The sequence below is a fragment of the Panthera leo genome, chromosome A3 (genome assembly GCF_018350215.1).
Source record: "Panthera leo isolate Ple1 chromosome A3, P.leo_Ple1_pat1.1, whole genome shotgun sequence".
In the NCBI taxonomy this organism is placed as follows: domain Eukaryota; kingdom Metazoa; phylum Chordata; class Mammalia; order Carnivora; family Felidae; genus Panthera; species Panthera leo.
Genome location: NC_056681.1, coordinates 6,670,214 through 6,690,946, shown reverse-complemented (window position 1 = coordinate 6,690,946; position 20,733 = coordinate 6,670,214). Strand labels below are relative to the sequence as shown.

Here is a 20,733-nt window from a genome sequence, read left to right as displayed (position 1 = left end):
TCTAAAGCGTTTATCCAGCCCCACTCTGCACACAGGTGGCTTCATTGCCACCAACTGCAGGCAGCTGGCTGCTTCGCGATCCTAAGACGGACCCGCAGAAAACCGTGCCAGCCCTCGCGTGTCCACCAGTTAGGGGGTGTTGCTACCTCTCTGATCTCAGGTTGGGGTCCACTCTGGGCTCTGCCGGTTATGGTGTGATGTCAGGAAAGCGACCCAACCTCTCTGAGCTTCAGCGTTTTCCTCTGCAAAACAGGAAGGGAAGGTCATCACCCCACCCCCCACCCCCGTTCTAACACACACACTGATTTCAGAACTGTCCGTAGGGACTAAATGCAGTAAGACACGTGAACTGGTTAGCGAAGAAAGCGTCTCACGTTTTGTTCATCTACGTCTTTCATACAGCTCAGTTGTAGATATTTTTCTAAGCTACGGCAAATATCAACTGATTCCATGTTCAAATGACCTTAGGAGGCAGATACTGTTGTTTCCTCTGCTCTACAGATAAGGAAACTGAGGCATCGGGACAATGCGGGATGTGGCCACGATGCCAGCCAGTCAACGGCAGCGCATTGCTCAAACCCACGCCTGGCTCCGGAACCCATGTGCTTCGCCACTGCACTAAGCAATCAAGAAATGTTCGTGGGGCGCCTGGGTGGCTCAGTCACTTAAGCGCCTGACTCTTAGTCTCGGCTCAGGTCACGGTCTCCCAGTTTATAGGTTTGGGCTCACATTGGGCTCTGCACGCAGCGTGGAGCCTGCTTGGGATCCTGTCTCTGCCTGCCTCTCTCTCTCACTCTCTCTCTCTCTCTCTCTCAAAAAACAAAAAAAAAAAAAAAAAAGACTAAATAAACTTAAAAAAAAAAAAAAAGAAAAGAAATGTTCATTATTCTCGTTGTTTTAATCCCTCATTCTAAGCATCTCCAAAGTCAGCATCCAGCCGACTGTCCTTCCTTTTACACATTTCGCTCAGCTCCACTTTTCCAGTCCTCACCATCACCTTAGAAAATTCTGTTTCCAGGGCACCTGCGTGGCTCAGTCGGTTAAGCGTCCGACTTCAGCTCAGGTCATGATCTCGTGGTTCGTGAGTTCGAGCCCTGCACCGGGCTCTCTGCTGTCAGTGCAGAGCCTGCTTCGGATTCCGTGTCTCCCTCTCTCTCTCTCTCTCTCCCCCTTCCCCATGCGCTCTCTCTCTCTTTCTCGAAAATAAATACACATTTTTCAAAAAGAAAATGCTGGTTGCCCTGTTCTAATCTACCCTGCACATCACTACAGAATCAGCTCTCCTCAAGTGTTGCATTCTGCCTACCCTACCTGCTCAAACCCTTCAATACCTCCACTTTGCTTGCAGGGCAAAGCCCAAACCCCTGAGAGCCCTTCGTCAGCTGGACCAACCCAAACTGTCTCGTGCCACCCTGCGCAAACCCCCCGGTCACCTGGTCCACCCGGGCCACAGAGGCCCTTCTCCACTCTTCCTGCCTCCCCAGTGCTCACGCTGGCACTTGCCCAGAAATGCCTTCACTGCACCTTTCCAGACTCTGCACATCCTGTACCCACCCTTTACTGGGCACAGCTCAAACCTGTGGGGGTGGGAGGGAGTGTCAGGAGCCCAGGGACGGCGTGAACTAGAGGGCAAAGAGGGCCATAGAAGAGGTGTCCTCAGGAGGATCCATCTGGAAGCAAATTTCTGAAGAGACTCAGAGAGACAGAGACGCAGAGAGAAGAAACAAGGAAGCCAGCGATCCCAATGCTGAACTTCCCTAACAGCATCTCCTTCTCTGATTAATAACAACATCAACACGGAAGTGTCAAGCTGATGTTGAACAAATCAAAAACAACCCATAGATGTGTTTTTCTTTCTTTTGTAATTTTTTTAAATACAGAGAATTCACAGGAAAATTCAGATTGCTAGCTTCTCTTTATTTTTTTTAGTTTATTTATTTATTTTGATGGAGAGGGAGAGAGACTGTGTGTGGGCGTGTGCACGTGCACACTAGTGGTGGAGGGGCAGAGAGAGAGAGAGAGAGAGAGAGAGACAGAGAGAGAGAGAGAGAGAGAGAGAGAGAATCTCAAGCAGGCTCCACACTGTCAGCACAGAACCTGACATGGGTCTCAATCCCACAATCTTGAACCTGAGCCGAAATAAAGAATCGTATGCCCAACCGACTGGGACACCCAGGCACCCCTCTAGCTTCTCTTTAGAAGGTTTAGCCACTTTGGACCCACATTTTCCCCGCGACAATATGTGTCAGATCTGACTGGTTCTGCAGCTGCTCCCTTTACACAGGGCATTCACCTTCTAGTTTGCCACAGTCCCCACCACTCTCTATTATCAACACTGAAGTCAAGTTGCCATTTACCATTGGGCTTACACTCTTTCTTTCTTTGCAGTAGAAAGCCACTTTTTTTTTAAGTTTATTTATTAATTTTGAAAGAGACAAAGATAGCATGAGTTGAGGGAGGAGCAGAGAGAGAGAGAGAGAGAGAGAGAGAAGCCCAAACAGGCTCTGCACTGCCAGCACAGAGCCCCACGCAGGACTCAATCCCACAAACCACAAGATCACGACCTGAGCCAAAATTCAGAGTTGGACACTCAACCAACTGAGCCACACAGGCACCCCGAAAGCCACTTAGTTATAACTAAGGTCTGTCATAGAAGAAAGATCAAATACAGACTAAGAGGAACACGTATCTCCAGGCAAAAAAAAGAGGCAAATACTTTCGGTACCTGGAAATGAAGAATATTCTTACATCTTTAATATGCAAACCCACTATCTGATTTGACTGTCTGTGTGTTTACCTGCCATCGTGGTCATTAGAAGTTGTGACCCCAGCTTTACATCCTTCCTGGAGCTTCCTGCCAAGCCTTACTCTGCTTTGACTCTGGAAGATGGGGAAAGGCCATCTTGGAAGCCATCACAAACCAGGACGGCCCCCAAAGGCCGGTCCAGTGCCCTGAACCTTCTCCTAACATCGCTTCTGCTTCCAAAACTTCTCCTCACCTTTGGAGAAATCATATGAACTCATTCCAAATAAGGTATGGAGGCCTGATGATGGTTTCATGTACTCTCCCCCCAGGTTACAATTTAACAGGTGCCCACAGTGCTTCATAAGCCGGTGGTTATAAATGGGCTTCCTGAGTCCTTAAGTTCCTCTCGGGGGCTGGTGTGGGAAATCAGTTACGGGGAACAAGGTGAAGGGAAGATCACATCATTCGCCAGACCAGCTCCAATTTCCGCTGCCTTCTAGAATGAAGGTCCTTGTAAGATGCCATTGGAGGGGAGAAAGGGGAGGGGCGGTGCCACCACTTTTAAGAAAACAAAAACGTGTAAGTTTTAAAAGCAACGTCGCAGCTACGGTTTTGATTGTGAGTAAGCAAAGAAAACCAATTCAGACTGCGTTTACAGTAAGTGTAACGGCCCAAGGAAGGGGGGGGGGGGGGCGGGCACTCCCAGAATCTGCAGGAGCTCAGATGGGTCAGACTTGAGCGCAGGCACCAACAGGCAAGCGGGCAGCAGGAAGCAAAGCATCCGTACTGGAGCAGAGTAGCTCGGACGCTACCCTGTGGCCACCGCCGTTAGAATGAGTGGCTTCCCACGAGGCCTCTCCTTACTCGATCAACCTGGAAATTCCAAGTCCCAGGAAAGCGCGTCCACTTAGCCCGAGATTTCTCAGCTGTAGCACTGTCGACATTCGGGGCTGGAGAACTGTTGAGGGGCGGAGCTGCGCACCGTGGGGTGTCCAGCAGCACGGAGCACTCCCCACTGCTCAAGACAACCAAAAATGTCTCCAGACATCGTCAAAGGTCCCCTGGGGCAGAACTGCCCCCAGTTAAGAATTATCAAGTCAGGGGGCGCCTGGGTGGCTCAGTCGGTTGAGCGTCCGACTTTGGCTCAGGTCATGATCTTGTGGTTTGTGGGTTTAAGCCCCTCTTTGGGCTCTGTGCTGACAGCTCGGAGCCTGGAGCCTGGAGCCTGCTTCGGATTCTGTGTCTCCCTCTCTCTCTGCCCCTCCCCTGCTCACGCGCGGTCTTTCTCAAAAGTAAACAAACATTTCAAACAAACAAACAAACAAAAAGAATTATCAAGTTAGCCTAACTTCAGAGATACCCTGGCTGTCTTGGGATGGGGCTGGGGGGTCTGGGCCCTCAGCGTCCATAACAAAAGGCAGGTGCCTAAAATTATCCTCAATACTCAAGATGATAATTAATCAACAAGGAAATCTAGGACTATTAAGGTAATGAGCAACGGAAAGCTAAAATTCTGCAAATGATTAGTTCCATCACCTCAAGCTTCAAACAGAAGGGTGCTCGCGCGCTCTCTCTCTCTCTCTCTCTCTCGGCCACTGTAAACAGCCAGCAGAAGTAATGAGATGGGAAACATCAACTTTCCCAGAGCACCTCATATCTGCCATTATCTGCCTGCCCACCTGCCCATCTCATCAGCTACTCAGCAACTAAAATTCTCCAAATCCAGTGCCAAGAAAAATGGCTGGTTCCACGAGAGACCTTCCAGTCTGCATTCCCCAGTCTGGACTTCTCTGGGGCGCCTGACAGGATGTGCCAATCCTTTTAATGGGGGTGGGGTGAGATCACAGGTTAGTTCTCTATCAACCAAGACAGCAGATTTGCTCCCCCTGACCCCTCATTCCACAGTCCCACTGAATCTTCACTGTGCGACCCTTGCAGGTTCGGGATCATGTGAATTCGTGCCAACAAATCATCTCTGCCGCCATGTGCTTGGAATTTTTCTCCCCCTCCCCTCCCCGGACACAGCTAAAGTTGCTCACTGCAAGCCTCATATCTTGGAAGCCCTTCAAAACTTTTCAACTTAGTTCTACCACAACGAATGGCTTTAAGATCATCCAAACAGTGAGAGAAGAAGGAAGGCCGAAAAGCGAACAGAAATACACAAAGAAGCAAAGGAAGAAGTCTCTGAAAAACCTGAATGACCCCCCCGCACGTGATGCCTGAATTTAAGTCTGCTCTATATTTGCAATTCATTCTTGGTGCACAATTACATCTTAAGTAGATAATCCTCGGTAGAACAGTTCTTCTGTAAACAGCCAGTAATTTTGATATATTAGAATTAAAGGAAGTTTCCTAAGGCCAAATTCTGCCATGTTTTAAAAATATGTACCTTGGTTATTCCGAGAATAATTTTGCTTCAGGGACCCAATTAAAGTTATCAAAACTGTAGGTTCTCCTGGATGCTAAAGATGCAATATATTTTGCACATACCTCTACCGGTTATTATTTTTCAGGGATTTCATTTTACAGATTCAAAAAAATAAAATCTGCAACCAAGGGGAAGGGTTTTCGAAGATCACATAATTCTAAATTGCGAGCAAAAAGCACAAAGCCCCGTAATCACGAAGGCTTGTAATGAAAGAAGGACCAGGTTTGCTCACGGACAGTTGAAAAGGCAATTGCTGAATAGGTCTGTTTATGAGACGCTGTGATTGTCAACGCTCTGAAGTTTAAGATGTGGTGCGCACGGTTCATAAGAGGCGTAAGCAAAAAGCAGAGGTTTCTGCTGCTGCAAAATTACGGGGTGTCCCATATGGGCTGGCATCTTGTGCGATTGTAGATATGGTAATTACCTTGCAAGAATCCTGACTTCCATGCTTTCCCGGGGAAGAGAGGGGAACAATGATACAGACAGGTGATGACAGCCTTTGAGTGTCTCAATCCTCCCGGCTGCAATTGTTAAGGTCTGAGCAAAGGAACGGCCAAAGAGAGCCAGAGAGCCAGAGAGCCAGAGAGAAGGTGTTACGTGTGGAGAACAGGTAAATCAAAACAGTTCTATTTGTGAGATCTGTCAAATTCTCTGTCACCCTGATAACTGGGTGAGGTTTCCGACACATTTCAGTTAACTGGGTATTATACTTGCAACGAAGATTTGATCAGCTTGACCTTTATCATTTCATAACTAGCAAAGGATTTGCCTGTCATACCATGATTTCTGTTATATGGCTTCAAAAAGCAGGAGCCAGAAAGCAAAAAAAAAAAAAAAAAAAAAAGGAAAACCGCATTGTTCCATTTCGCTGCTGAAATATCACCAAGTCAACCTATAGGATGTGGTCCAAGAGACAGGACGCCAATCTGGCCTCCAGAAGTAACAGTTGGCTGGGAGGCTTGGTGGGCAGAGGAGGGACCTCCTAGGTCTAGGATTTCAGAAGCTGAAATTTCCAGATTTTTTTTTTCAAAAATAAGTTGGATCTGATTCCCCGCCCCCCCCCCCCCCCATTTTCTAGAGCAGGGGCCAGCAAACGTTTTCCGTAAAGGGCCAGGCAGTAAATATTTTAGGCTCTGCAAACCACACAGTCTCTACTTACAGCTACCCAATTTTCAAGCCGCCATAGCATACCGCGAATGGATGCACACGGCTGTGTTCCAAGAATGCCGAGTCTTACAAGACAGCTAGCAGGCCGCACTTGGCCTGTGGGCTGTGGTTTGCTGACCCCTGGTGTAGTAGTCGGACGGGCTCCATATACCCTCACAGCTTCAGAGGTGCTACAGGATCTCCAAGGTTTGGGGGAAATCTCTCCCTGTAGCAGCTATGACGTTTTGCTTCAAACGAGGAGGAAAAACACCTGTCACAAGGACAGAGCTTTATTCGTTTACTGTTTTTACCTTGTGGATCCCATCCTCCTCTCTCACGCAAACCCTCAACAGGTATTTTCAGGTCCATTTCACGCAGGCTTGTGAAAGCCTGCCTGGGTGAGAAGGACAGGAGTCCCCGATCTCCATCACAGCTTTGGCAGGTGCAGCCGGAGACCAAGGGGACGTGTAGCTGCTGCTCGCCACCAGATCCCTTTCCAATCCCGGGGAACACTTGCAGCTTCTCACTCAGGCTGGAGTGACCCCAAATAGCCGCACCGCCCAAAGTCCCGGCAGAATCACCCAAGTAGAATCCGGATGCCTTGTCGCAGGCTGATAATGCTTTCTTTTCAGTTCAAGGCGCTGGGATTTTTTTTTTTTTTTTTCAAAGCATCATTTTCCTTGAAAACTAAAGCCCTGGAAACATTCGATGCTTTTGAGGAAAGCTGGCTCTTTTTGTCTGTTACAAAAAGCCACCTTCCCTCTACTCTTATTGATTAAAACAAAATTGCTGGTTTCACATTTCATTCATTTTTGTTTCTCGAAGTTCTTGAGTAACGTGATTCTTCCCAACGCTATGATTTAAAAACAATGTGTGGATGTAAACTCTCATTAATACCAGTTTGGAAAATGTGAGTGTTACAAAAACGTTGCAATAATGAAATTGGCGTACCTGTAAGCCCGAACCTCAGAATTCTTTCGCTTAATCTATCCTGCCAGTTACTAGGAAGGACATCCACGTACTTGGATACTTGGTTTCATCTCTTTGGGGCTCCTTCCTCCCTCTCTGAGACCACTAATGGAACAGCCCAGAGCCTCTCACTTTCAAGGTGAATGAGCTCTGGCCTGGCCTTGTTTAAGACCCAAGACTTGTCATTCAGGGTCTGAAAGTTCCCACCCCATCCTCCCGCCAGCCAGCCACTTTCAAGAGGAGCAATGAATAGAAAGAGCTTTGCTGGCTTTTTAAGAGGCTGAGGGCGGCTTTTCTACCCCTGGTAGAGCAATTTAAATAACAAGGGTCAGGATTAGTCCTTTATAGAATTCAGGTGGGAAAAAAAAAAAATCCGCAGTGGCAGTGAAATGAGAAAGGTGGACAGGATTCATTCTCCTACAATAGATCCTTCCCATCTTGCTAAGCACACACAGCCGTAATTATATTGCCCGCCGCTGACGTGTATATACTCTACCTCCCTGCCATAAACACACATGCGCCTCTATAGATGAGAACCGATTTTAATATAGAAACCTTGGTATCTATAATTCATGCTCTTTAGCCTTTACATATTTATTCTGCATTTTAATTAAGGCCAAAATCTGAATACTTTAGATGGATGGTTTCTTTCTTCTATGCATAGCTTATAGGCAAATTACCTGGCAGAAGCCCAAATGTTAAGCAAACATAATAGAGCCGGAGACTAGAGTAAGCCATTATCTGGACACAACCAGCCCCGAGAGCTTACAAAGCTCTCTCCTCTCAAAGGTAACCATCTTACGACCGGCAGCATTCACCCTCCCTGCAGTCGTGACAAAAATGCCAGGACAAAATGCCAAAGTGTGGGGCTTACCAGGACATCACATGTCTCCGAAGCAAAGCAGCAACGGGTCACATCTGGTGACCTCCAAGAAGGGAGGGTTCAAGGGGTTGGGGAGATGAGAAGGGGCTTGGAAGGCCCTGAAGTGTGCCCAGAATTCGCCATCAGGACCTAGGACAGAAGTTCCCCCAAACTAACACTGGAATAACCCACTGACACTAAACACAGGCCTGGAATCAGAAAAGCCAGAAGCTCACGCTTGAGTGTGGTTGGAACGACCAGACTTTTCCACAAAATGTTTGATGCCATGAAACCCTAAGAGGTTTCCTCATCAATAATTTATCAAGAGAGAGAGAATCCCAAGCAGGCTCTGCTCTGCCAGCACAGAGCCCAACGCAGGGCTCGAACTCCTGAAACCATGAGATCATGACCTGCGCCAAAACCAAGAGTCAGATGCTTCACTGACGGAGCCACCCAGGCGCCCCTCTTTTTCAATTTCTAAAACAGGTCAAATCTGAACCAGTATCTGTTTTGTAAATACAGTTTTACCGGAACACAGCCACACTCACTTGTTTACAAATTACCAATGGCTGCATTCTCTCCGGCACGTCAGAGTACAATACTTGGGACACAGACTGTCCGGCCTGCAAGAACTAAAGTATTCACTCTCTTACCCTCTACAGAAAAAGTCTGCCAACCCTGCTCCCAACAGTGGCCCCTCGGCTTTCTGCCTTTTATTTTCTTCCTTCTGGAAAAGAAGGGGCAAACAAATCAAAGAGACGTTTGGAATTCCCAAATTGTCTCCACTGTACTGTTTCTTCTAGTCTTTAGAGAGCGATGAAGAAGCTACAGAAAATTCTCCCCAAGCATCTTCTCTGGAAGTAAAACAGCCCATATTAAATTTTCAGTCCTCATAACACTGTACTGTTAAACTTCCACACCAACTAAGAGCAATGAAAACAATGCAAAACCACCATGGACAGCGCCTTTGGGCCAGGCACTGGGTAGTGCTTTTACCCCGTTATCTCATGTTGAGATCCATACCGCCACAAAGTACGTTCTGCCAGAATACCAATTTCACACTCTTGATAAGAAGCAGTTTTGAAAAGCAGATGTGTCTGATTTCAAATCCTGTCATCTTAACTACTATATGCTGTAAGCTGCCTGAGCTCTGACCCCACCTTCACTGCTGATATTGATACACTTCTGCCAGGCACTGCTCCATTACCCCTCAAAATAGACCCATAGTGAGAAAAGCGATAGTATCATACCTATTTCGCTGATCAGGAACTCGAGGCTCAGGTAGGTGACATGACTCACCTAAGGTTACCCAGCTCGTGTGAGGTGGTGCTGGGGAGCTGACTGCAGAGCAGACTGGTAGGTTCTTCATCTCTGGGGCTCAGCCTTCTAGCTATAAAATAAGGGGTGTAACTTTTCAGGACTTTGAAGATGTAGCAAAAAACCGATTTGCTAAAAAAAAGAAAAAAATGTTTGCGGGCCACTGAATAGACTTCCAGTCCTCCCCAAACCTCAGAAGCAGCTGCCCAGAGGCCACTGTGGACACCAAAACTCTGCCCCCAGGTCACGTCAGAATGGACATTCAATTCCACATAGATGAAGGTCTCCAGAGAGGACTCTACAAGGACATGTGTTTCTCTCCTTCCACTTACGAATTTCCACAAGTGCTCAGGGTTCCCAGATCTCCAATTAAAATGCACACTAAGTACATAAATAACTACTGAGAAGGCAGAAAGAGAATGTAGATGATGCCACGATATGAAAGTTGTCTGTGGATGCTTACAAATGGCTTTTTTTTTGCCTTCCAGAATTTATTCTGCTGTCTTTGAGAAAGTATCCCAACTTCCTCTGCAGGAATCACCTTGCCCCTGTTGGATCAATTGGGTTAAATGGAATCTCAAATGTGCTCCACCCTTGCCTGGCCAAGAACAGGCCACACCCCAAGCTAGGTTTCTCAGAGCTGGTTTTGGAAACTCCAAAAAGAGGGTGTTCACATACAGGATTCTTCGTGGATCCTGGTAGCAAGAGCCAATGCCTCAGCCTTGGCCAAGCCCAGCTCCAGCCTTCCCTCCCTTGTGGGAACCACCGGGCACGACTGCCAATAATTCCCTGTCTTGCTTAAGTTACCCAAACTGGTTTTTCTTGCTTATAACCAACACTAATTTTTTTTACAATTCCAGAAGCATAGTTCTTAAAGAACAAATTGCCTTCATTCAGTATCATTTTGGCCTCACCCTGGGGTCTCCTTTCTAAGCATATTTTTCAACCAATTTTGTTTCTACTTTCTCCCTTCAAAAAAAAAAAAAAAAAAAAAATAGCTATTTTAAGATCCCAGGTAAGGTAGAAACTGACTATATATGCACAGACCTACAAAGTGAAATTTAAAAAGCTACACTTCATAAATACTTTTCTGAATTGTCTTAAAGGGGAAATACGCACTTATTTTTATTTTATCGTTCAGATCTGACCATCTAATTCATTAGCTTTCCTCTCCAGCATCAGCCCTCTAGAACTGAGATTCTCTGAACTCAGCTGGGTCTTGACCTCAATCTGTTGTCCAAACAGGTGCAAATTTGCTGCAAAACATTACAGTCCGCTCAAGATTTTACTACCTACCACAAGTTATTTCATTAAATGCTTTCATGAACATAACCCACAATATCCACAGAATGTCTTTACTTTCATAAATAGCACAAGAAAGGAAATAGAGTTACTCGGCACCCCCTTGTTCATAGGGAACCCTACAAACAATCGTTTTCTTCTCAGTGTGCTTATAGGCACACTGGGTAAATATCTGTCCCACAGTTTAGATCCTGCAACAGTGTCCATAATATCTGGAATGAAATCCAAACTTCTGACCATGGCAAACAAAGCCCCCCATCAAATGGCCACTGCCTGGAGCTCCAAATTCATCACAGACCTTCCCTCTCTTCTCCCCCCTCCCCTTCTCCTCCTCCTTCCCCCCTCCCCTCGCTCCTTCTCCCCTTCCTCCACCTTGTCAACCCTGTCCCTGCTCTCCCAGCTGCCACCTGTAGCTCCCACAGGCCAAGGCCCCTCTCACCTCAAAACTTGCCCTTGCCCTGCCTGGAACACTTCTCCAATCTCCAGGACTGGCTCCTACTCACCATTCAGGTCTCCGCTGAAATATCACCACTTTAAAAAGGCTTCCACGGGTCACCTAACCTAAAGTATCCCCCCCCCCGCCCCCAACTTGCTCCCGTATCTCCCTGTTCGGCTTTGCCATACGAAATACGTTATTTATGCTTTGCTTCCTTATCTGTTGCCTCAACTACAGTACAAGATCCGTGAGGGCAGGGATTTGATAGTCCCAGCACATAGAACAACATTTTCTGGAACAGCAAGCTTGTGAAAGACAGAAGGAAGGAAGAATGGAGAGAGGGAGGAAGGATAGAGGGGAAAGAGCTTTGTCGAGCCCAGGCATCCCTTTGGCTGGCTAGTAAGTTCTGTAACCTAAGCTTTCAAAAACTAGGACACCAGGCACCTCTCCCTAAACCTTCTGATCATCATAATAATAGTGATTCCTCAGGTGCAAAGCTTAGTTTTGTGGGACTCTGTAAGTTTCAGAGACCCTCTTTTAGAAAAAGGATATAGAATTATGTACATGATGGCAGGTATAGAAGGGCATATTTATTTAAAATGAGAAAAGAAATCAGGACAGATGATAAGAATTTTGGAAACTCGACTCCTCTCTCCCTGGATCTCTCTGGGTAATGTGCCAGAAATCTCAAATAGAAATGCTTCCTGACAGTGGTCTGGCCTCTGCCACATACCCGGAACACTGGACTACTCCTCACCACCTCCAGAACTCAGGGGTCCAGGCCCGTGAGAGCCCCACAGGCTGTGCTTTTGGTTCCTGGCACGTGGATAAACCACGAGGCTTGGCCGTATTCTGTCTTCGCTCTACCGTGTCGTTTAGCCCAGAACCCGCTCCAGAACCAAGCCTCACTGCACAGAGCGGGCAGCTGCTAAGGAGGCGGGGCTGGTTCTCAGCACCTGCAGGGTCAGTTGGGTCCAGGCCCGAGGGCAGCATCCTGCCTTCTCAGGAAAACATGAGCTCTTCCCCATCTTCCATTCTTATTCCAGCCTAACAACTTTCCTTGTCAGTCATTTCCATTCCAAGCTGCGGCTCCCTTTAGTAAGTCTCCTGACCACACTCCTAGCATCTTCAGGTTGGCTTTCGTTATTTCCATGTTTGCACAAGTGTTGGATTCAGTGTCCCCCACGGGTTCCATTAGCAGGCTCTGTGCCCCTCTTGCAAGTCACAAAGGCAGCTACACAGAATGGTGATAGACGGTGTCCTCGCGAAGAGCTGGGAGGGGAAGGCAGACGGCCAGGGGCTGGTCTGCTTCTACGCAAGAGAAGTGGAAATAAAACCGGCACTGCCGGGCCGTGTCTTGCCGACCAAGTGAGGCTCCGGGGACCCAAACTCGCACAACCTTTTTCTGGATGTCTTTGGCAATTTCGCACTGACCCTTGACTCAATAAGCCCGCTTCCAGGAATTTTTTTTGCACGTGTATATGTTTACTTACACACGCACACATGTGCAAAGAAATGAATGCCTAAGGTCATTCAGGACAGTGTTATTTCCAGTAACGGCAAGCTGTAAGCAAGCTCTGTGTCCATCTTTAGGGGCCTAGTGAAATGAATCATGACACAGCCAGGCAACGGAGTATCGTAAAGCTGGAAAAAAGGAACAGATGAGCACTTTATCTTCAACTAGAAAAGGAACCATATTTATTGAAGTAGAAGCAGGCACAGTGCAGCGTGTATAGCTGAACGGCATTTTTCATTTAAAAAGGGGAAATAAAGGGCACCGGGTGGCTCAGTCGTTTAAGTGTCCATCTCCGTTTCGGCTCAGGTCATGATTTCATGGTTACATGAGTTCGAGACCTACATGAGGCTCTGCACTGACAGTGTAGAGCCTGCTTGCGATTCTCTCTCTAGTCCTCCCCCACTCGTGCTGTCTCTGTCTCTCTCAAAATAAGTAAATAAAAAATATGAAAAAGGGAAATAAACATTTTTAAATATTTTTTAATGTTTATTTTTGAGAGAGAGAGAGAGACAGAGAGAGACAGAGCATGAGTAGGAGAGGGGCAGAGAGAGAGGGAGACACAAAATCCCAAGCAGGCTCCAGGTTCCGAGCTGTCAGCACAGAGCCCGAGGTGGGGCTCAAACTCACGAGCTGTGAGATCAGGACCTGAGCTGAAGTCAGACCCTTAACTGACTGAGCCACCCAGGTGCCCCTGAAAATAAATATTTTTTTTACTTAGATGAATAGAAACAGCACATGAAGGATAAACAAGAAACTCACTAACTGCAGTTACAAGTTTTGTTTTCGGAGAGCATGGGAATCAGGGCAGGAGAAATATTTTTCCACTACTGATGTTTTCATCATTTCTTGTTTGGCTACAAAGGACTGGATAACCTTGTCAAAAATTAAAATTAAAAATTAAATGGGTCACCTCACACTCATTAGGAGGGCTACTATAAGGGAAAAAAAAAAAAAAGAAAGAAAATAACAAGTGTTAGCAAGGATGTGGAGAAATTGGAACCTTTAAGCTCTGTTGGTGGTAAAATGGTAAGCTGCTATGGAAAACAGTAAGGCATGTCCTCAAAAAATTAAAAATAGAATTACCAGGGGCACCTGGGTGGCTCAGCCGATTAAGTGTCCGACTTCAGCTCAGGTCGTGATCTTGCGGTTCACGAGTTCAAGCCCCACGTCAGGCTCTGTGCTGACAGCTCGGAGCCTGGAGCCTGCTTTGGATTCTGTGTCTCCCTCTCTCTCTGCCCCTCCCCCACTCGTGCTCTGTCTCTCTGTCTCTCAAAAATAAATTTAAAAAAAACATAAAAAAAATAATTACCATATGATACAGCCATTCCACTTTTGGATACATTCCCAAAAGAATTCCAAACAAGGTCTCCAAAAGAGATCTGTGCACTCATGCTTACAGCGGCTTTTTCACAATAGCCGAAAGGTAAGAAGCAACCCAAGATTCCATTATAGAGAAACAGACAAACAAAATGTGAGGTATCCATACAATGAAATATTGCTCAGCCTTAAAAAGGAAGCAAATTCTCACACATGCTACCAAGTCCACACGGATTGTCCAGAACATCATGCTAAGTGAAGCGAGCCAGTCACAAAAGAACAAATACCACTTACGTGAGGCATTGAGAGTAGTCAAAACCATATAGAAACAGAGGGGCGCCTGGGTGGCTCTGTTGGTTAAGCATCTGACTCTTGATTTTGGCTCAGGTCATGATCTCACAGTCCCTGAGACTGAGCCTTGTATAGCCTGCTTGGGATATTCTCTCTCTCTCTCTCTCTCTCTCTCTCTCTCTCTCTGTCCCTCCCCCTGCTCGTGCTCTCTCGCCCTCCCTCAAAATAGGTGAACAAACTTAAAAAAAAAAAAATCATAGAGACAGAAAGGAAAATGGTGGGTCCCAGGGAGGGGGGATGGGAAGTTTTAACTTAATAGTTTCCATTTGACAACATGAAAAGAGTCCTGGAGATAGATGGTGGCAATGGTTACCCAACATTATGAATGTATTTAATGCCATTTAACTGTCCACTTACAAATAGTTAGGGTGGCAAATTTTATGTCATGTGTATTTTACTACAATAAAAAAAAGGAGAAAACAATAAATGGGGAGACTGCAGACTGCATCATTAAACATCTCTCCCAAGTACCACTGGCCATTAGTCATCAGTTGAAGATCCGTATGGTATCCGAAGATCTTAAAAGTCCTGTCATCGTGCCAAAACTTATCAAATCTAAAAGGGGAGGTTCTTTCAGTTACAAATTGGTGGACTGAGCGTTCTAAACGAAGAATACCTTGAGGGAGACCGTGGTGCTGTGCTCAGCAGGCATCTCACTTCGGCTACCCAGAATCCTTCACTGCCTTCTCCCGGTGGCAAAGCCCTTTTACTTTCACCACCTGTCCCCCTACCACGTGGTGGACCCAGTCCAATCACAAGTTTACTTCCCTCTTCCGGGGTGGCACGTGACTCAGGCTGGCCAATAGGAGCCCTCTGATCGGAGCACAGTGATTGGCCCATGGAGACCCAACCAGGCCAACAGCAGTTCTTATTCCAGGAAAGGGAAGGAAAGGCTGTGGTCCCCGCTGAGACTGCGGGCATTAAAGGCGCTGCAGCCCGGCGCCGCTGCAGACAGCAGGAGGGTGAAGAGGGTGGAGGGCGACACCCTACCGAGAAATGCAGAGCGAAAAGATGGAGAGAAATCGGGGCCTCGTGGCATGGATCCAGCTATGGCTGAAGGAGGACCAGTCGCGGGTCTTTCCCATTTATTTGAACCGATATATTCCGCCATACTGCTGGGGACATTCCAAATTCGTGTCTGTCACTTGCAAACATGCACGTCACTGATGCCCAGCATGGCAGCTGTGGCTCGAGTCTTGCCCTCACTGGCTTCTATAAAGGCACTGTTCTGAGAGCAGTTAGTGCTGACAAATCTCCTTTAATGGTGACTGTCCGGGCAGTGAAGAGAAAGCACGAGAGTGGGCAGCAAAGTCACCACAACCACGGGCTGTGATGTTGTTCGCTCCACCCAACTCCTCCCAAGCCCCACTCTCTCCAAGAGATGACTCACAGCAAACAGCTTAAGAGGAAATGACGTAAGCCAACACCCCATCCAGACTTCCTCCTAAGGAAGTTAGCAGGACTTGAAGTCCTGACATCCGGCAGAAACCAAAGTCAAGCCCCTGATGTGCTGTGAACCAGCCGTGTGTCTCTGGGCCAGTCACCTACGCCCTCTGTACCTCGTTTCTAATCTGTAAAACTAAGCCCATCATCCCCCTATCACAGGATTGCTGTAGGGACCAGTGACATAGCACAGGGGAGGAGCTTACCACTGAGTAAGTGCTCAGTGAAAGTTAGCAATCAGTTATCATTGATTCGTTCAGTAACATTGACTTACCCCTTATCAGCAAAGTGCAGTGAAAGACGAAGCAGAGAATATAAAGTTCATCACACGTGGGTCCTAACTTCAGATAGCTTATGGTTTATTAAAGAGACAGTTAGGACAAGTATTCATATAACTGTTAATAAAATACTAATAGGTCACACTTCCTGTGCCAGGCCCTGGAGATTTGGCGATCAGTAGGACGATGGCCTCTGTCTTCATGGAGGGTTTCACGTGTTATTGGAGGGGACTCGCTAAATAACTGAGTATCGGATTTAAAGTTCTGGTAAGGGGGAGTCTGAGTGGCTCAGTTGGTTAGGCATCTATCCCCTGATCTCAGCTCAGGTCATAACCTTACGGTTCGTGAGTTCAAGCCCCACACCAGGCTCTGCGCTGACAGCACAAAGTCTGCTCAGGATCCTTTCTCTCCCTCTGTCTGCACACCACCCCCCCAAATAAATAAATAAACTTTAAAAAAATAGAATAAAGTTCTGGTAAGAACTACAGAGGAGGAGTCCACGCGGTAAGAGAACAATAGCAGAGACTTGGAGATGGGGTGTCTTGACATGAAAGTGATGTATTTAAAAAAGCAGCCCCCAGAGAGGCTGGAGAGATGTAGGAGAGGAAAGGGGAGGAGGCCAACTATAGGGTCCACCTCCTGCAAAGTCACCTGGCCCTGCAGGGGACCGGGAGTGTAAGTGAGGACTCAGATTTGTCCCCACCTGACCCAGCGAGCCAGACTGTCATAATCCCACACCCGTCAGCCCTTGGCAAAGGGCCACGCTGGGAGACACAAACCCAGACCTGGTTCTCTCTGGTTGTGGCATGATGGCCCCAGTAGCCCAAAGGAGGTCCTTCAGTGGAGATGTGCAGATGCAGGCAGTGGGGGCAGAAGCCCAGGAGGCCAGTGAGGGGCCCCCGGAGCAGTGGAAGTAACCTACCGGACGTGGGTGGAGCTCCGCAGTGTCCATTATCCTGGAGACCTTGACCTCCCGTTAGGATGCGGTATCCAAAAAGGCTTCCCTGAGGAAGTGACGTTTTGGCTGAGTAGGAGTAGCTAGACAAGGAGCAGGGATAGTTCGGTTTGAGATTAATTAAGGGGTTATTTAGATGTAACATTTTCATGGTAGGCAGCGGATCTGGGGAGCTTGTAGGATGCCATTCCCATCTGGGCTCTGTCTGCAGCCATGACTCTCTCTGCCGAAGCCGTTAGCGGCTGATGCCAGGTGGCCGGGTTGATGGCTGCCACTGGTGACAGGCACCGTAACTAGAGATCCGGGGATCTCAGCGGGAAGCCCTTGACAACCTCAGAGCTAAATGACTCAACCTTTCAGGGGCCAATTCGTTACTCCTCCAAATCCTCCCAAACACAGAGCACCTGGCGCTCTCTGGGTACCAATACTTAAGGCTCCCTTACTCCCAGAGTCCCTTGCCACTGATTATGTTTTCCTGGTGCAGAAGTTCTGAAAGATCTCCCTTCATTGTCAATCACGTCCCTAACTCTTACCCAAAAAGTGAGATCCAAGAAATATGGGGGGGGGGGGTAATTTTTTTTATTGAAAATTAATATTTTAAATTTTTTATTTATTTTTGAGAGAGAGAGAGAGAGAGAGAGAGAGCGCGATGGGGGGGGGGGGGAGCAGAGAGGGAGAGGGACACACAGAATCTGAAGCAGCCTCCAGGCTCTGAGCTGTCAGCACAGAGCCCAATGCAGGGCTCGAAACCGTGAACCTCAAGATCATGACCTGAGCCCAAGTCGGACACTCAACCACCTGAGCCACCCAAGCATCCCACAAGAAATACATTTTAAGAGAAACCAGATCTGGGTCAATCTATACCGGTGTGTCTCATCTGGGGATGGAGGTCTGTCCCTCAGGAGACATTGGCAATGTCTGCAAACGTTTTTACTTTTCATAACTTGAGGTGGGGGGGGGGGGAGTGGCATCGGGGGGTAGAGGTCAGGAATGCTGTAACAGTGTCCAAAATGGCCACGCCAGCAAAGAACTGTCTGGCCCAACATGTCAACAAGAACCACGGGTGAGAAACCATGAAATAAAACAACGGCCAAATGCGTGGCAAAGGTTGGATCTCCAATCCACAACCTCTCTCTTTTTTGCCAAGTTCGGTGATATGGCGTGTGTAGGACCCAATTTTTTTCAGTGTCAAAAGCAGCAGCAGCGATGTTCAACTGTCTTAAGCATAAAGGATTTGTCATTCAAATAACTGATCGGTCCAGGCACGGACCAGGGTCCACATGATGCCATCAGGAATCATTGTCTCTCTCCCCCGGCCCCTCTCCCTCTCTCGCTACTTCCTTTGCCCTCTTTCCTCCCTTCTGGGTCAAGCAGACCCTCTGCATGTGATGCTCTCAGGAGCACAGGCTTCCATCTTGCCAAAGTGACCCCCGGGGGCCGGAGAGCTTCTTTTTCCCGCTACTGTAGTTCCATCATGATCTAAGAATCGGTTTGACTTTCTAACTGGGGTGATGTGACCATCTCTTAACCAATCACTGTAGGCAGGGGGTGCAGAACGGTCACGGGTTGGGCCCGAGTCCCCTGTCTGCACCTGGAGGCAGAGAAAGTAAACCCACCCAGACTGCATCTCCAGGAAAACAGGTGCTCCACGTGTAACTGCGCGTTCAGTCCTCACTGGTCCTGGAATGAGGAGGGTGTTTCACACCATTGTTCAGGCAGGGAGTCCACTGAGGAGGCACAAGGTGAAGTGGTCGGAATTGCACTGTTGGGAGCCAGATGGACCGGGTCCAGCTCCCGGCTCAACAATGACCTCTGGCCAATTCTTACCTTTTGTGTGTGGCTTTCCCTGTCTGCAAAGGGAAACGGATTGTCCCGGGAGTTAATGAGTCCACACGTATGAAGGGTTGTAAATCACGCCTGGGACAGACGAGCTAGGCACTCGACGAATGTCATCTATCACTTTTGGGAACTAATCCAAGCTCCTCATCTTACAGAAAGAGAAACTGAGGTCAGAGAAAACTCGGGACTCCTTCCAGACCCTGCAGAGGGTCTGTGGCAAATACAGGACCAAAGGGCCCACCCGTTCCGACCCAGGGCTCTTTTCGCTACACCACGGACCCTTCTGAAGCCTTCTGTCCGCTGTAAATTTCATCAGCCCCAGCAGGTGAAATGTACCACAGAACCCAGCACTTGTGGATTGGATAGACTCCCTCCGCTATGGCGAGACAGCCTTTCCCCAGGTGGAAAAGCCTCCCCAGCCATTCCGGGAACGTAGAGCCTGACCTTCTTCCCCTGGGTGCGCACCCCCCTCCCTTGGCCGCAGAAGACGGACGGGTCCCAGTTTCGAGGCTCACTCACTCACTCACACTGTGCTGGCTTTCCCGGCAGCCTCCCTCTTGCTTTCTCAAGCTCCCTGGAAATCCATCAGCTTCATGATATTTATTACATGCTCCTTCCATTTAGGAGTTTGCTACGGAAAAGGAGAAGCCGTGTGCTCCTTTCAGACGGCACGAGAGGCAGCGAGAAGAAAAGGTTATGGCTGTGTTTACTTTACTCAGTGCTGTTTTCCCGCTGCCTCACAATCGACGCGCCCCAGCAATCCAATAGCATATTATTAACCGAAGAGCTTTTTCCGATAAATACCAAACAGTCGCTCTAATAACACAGAGCCCAGGTAGAGAGGCAAAGATAAATGCTAATTTCAAAATTAAATTGCTATCCCCCTGCGTGTCTGAGAGAACGGGACGAGGATAAGGAGGGTAAGCGAGGGGACGCTATGACGGGGGACGCGCCGCATGGGGCATAGGAAAGGCAGCAGTGACCACGGTGAGCACGGACGCTGAATATTTGCCACGTGCCAGACACGATGCTTTATTTCATTCACGCCCACGGTGACCCTCTACAGACACACGTGTTTTGGGGATCTTGCGTCCCACATGAGGAAACTGAGGCTGAGAAAGGTCGAGTAATCGGGACAAAGTCCTGCCGGCTATAAATGCAGAAGTTCAGATCGGAATCCAGGCGGCCTGGCTCCAGAGCCCATGAATTTAGACACTACTGCTCAATTACGTCTAGGACCTGTGCACAGGGACACGGTGTTTCTCAGATTGGAAGGTACCTTTCAAGTTCATCAGTTACTCATGTAACAAATATTTACGAGCTCACAGTTGTTGGCCACTGTGAGCTGGCTACAGCAAAACCACCTAGAACCTTCTGTTGCTTCCTCACAAGAACAGGCTTATGCATGTCCTGGCAGAGGGAAGCAGGCTTATTTAGAAGGAAAGATGGCTAGGGGGCATCCGCTGGGGGCCCAGAGTTTCCTTTCCAGGAGGGAGCTCCTGTGGCCCAGTGTTTCAGCTATCAAGAGAGCTCGGTTCAAATCCCAGAGCCCTCTCTCGTACTAGTTGCCACCTGCAGAAAGGGACACGGTCCCTCCCAGCATTTTTCCTCTGTGTGCAAAATGGAGAAAATAATCCTAGGTACCGCTCGCGGTCCTCCTAAGGATTAAACAAAGATCTTTACCAATTCTGCTGAAGTTCCAAGTTTGCCTGCAGGAATTAGGCTGTCGACCGCTCCCCTGCCGTCTTAACTGTCAGACATCGTTTCTTCCATCACCAGAGTGCTCCTGGCCTCCAGAATCCCTGGGGCCACCCACTGGAATCTTCTC

The 20,733-nt window shown here is 48.0% G+C and overlaps 1 long non-coding RNA gene across 1 annotated transcript in view; it reads right to left on the bottom strand.

Moving 5' to 3' along the window:
* LOC122215385 overlaps positions 1–17,114 on the bottom strand; it is a 115,330-nt gene extending 98,216 nt beyond the window's left edge. Inside the window, exons 1-2 of the long non-coding RNA XR_006200341.1 lie at positions 17,034–17,114; positions 9,402–9,541 (exon numbers count right to left, since the gene is read on the bottom strand). This is a non-coding gene — a long non-coding RNA (uncharacterized LOC122215385). The remainder of the gene's footprint in view (positions 1–9,401; positions 9,542–17,033) is intronic.
* Positions 17,115–20,733: the final 3,619 nt, after the last annotated feature.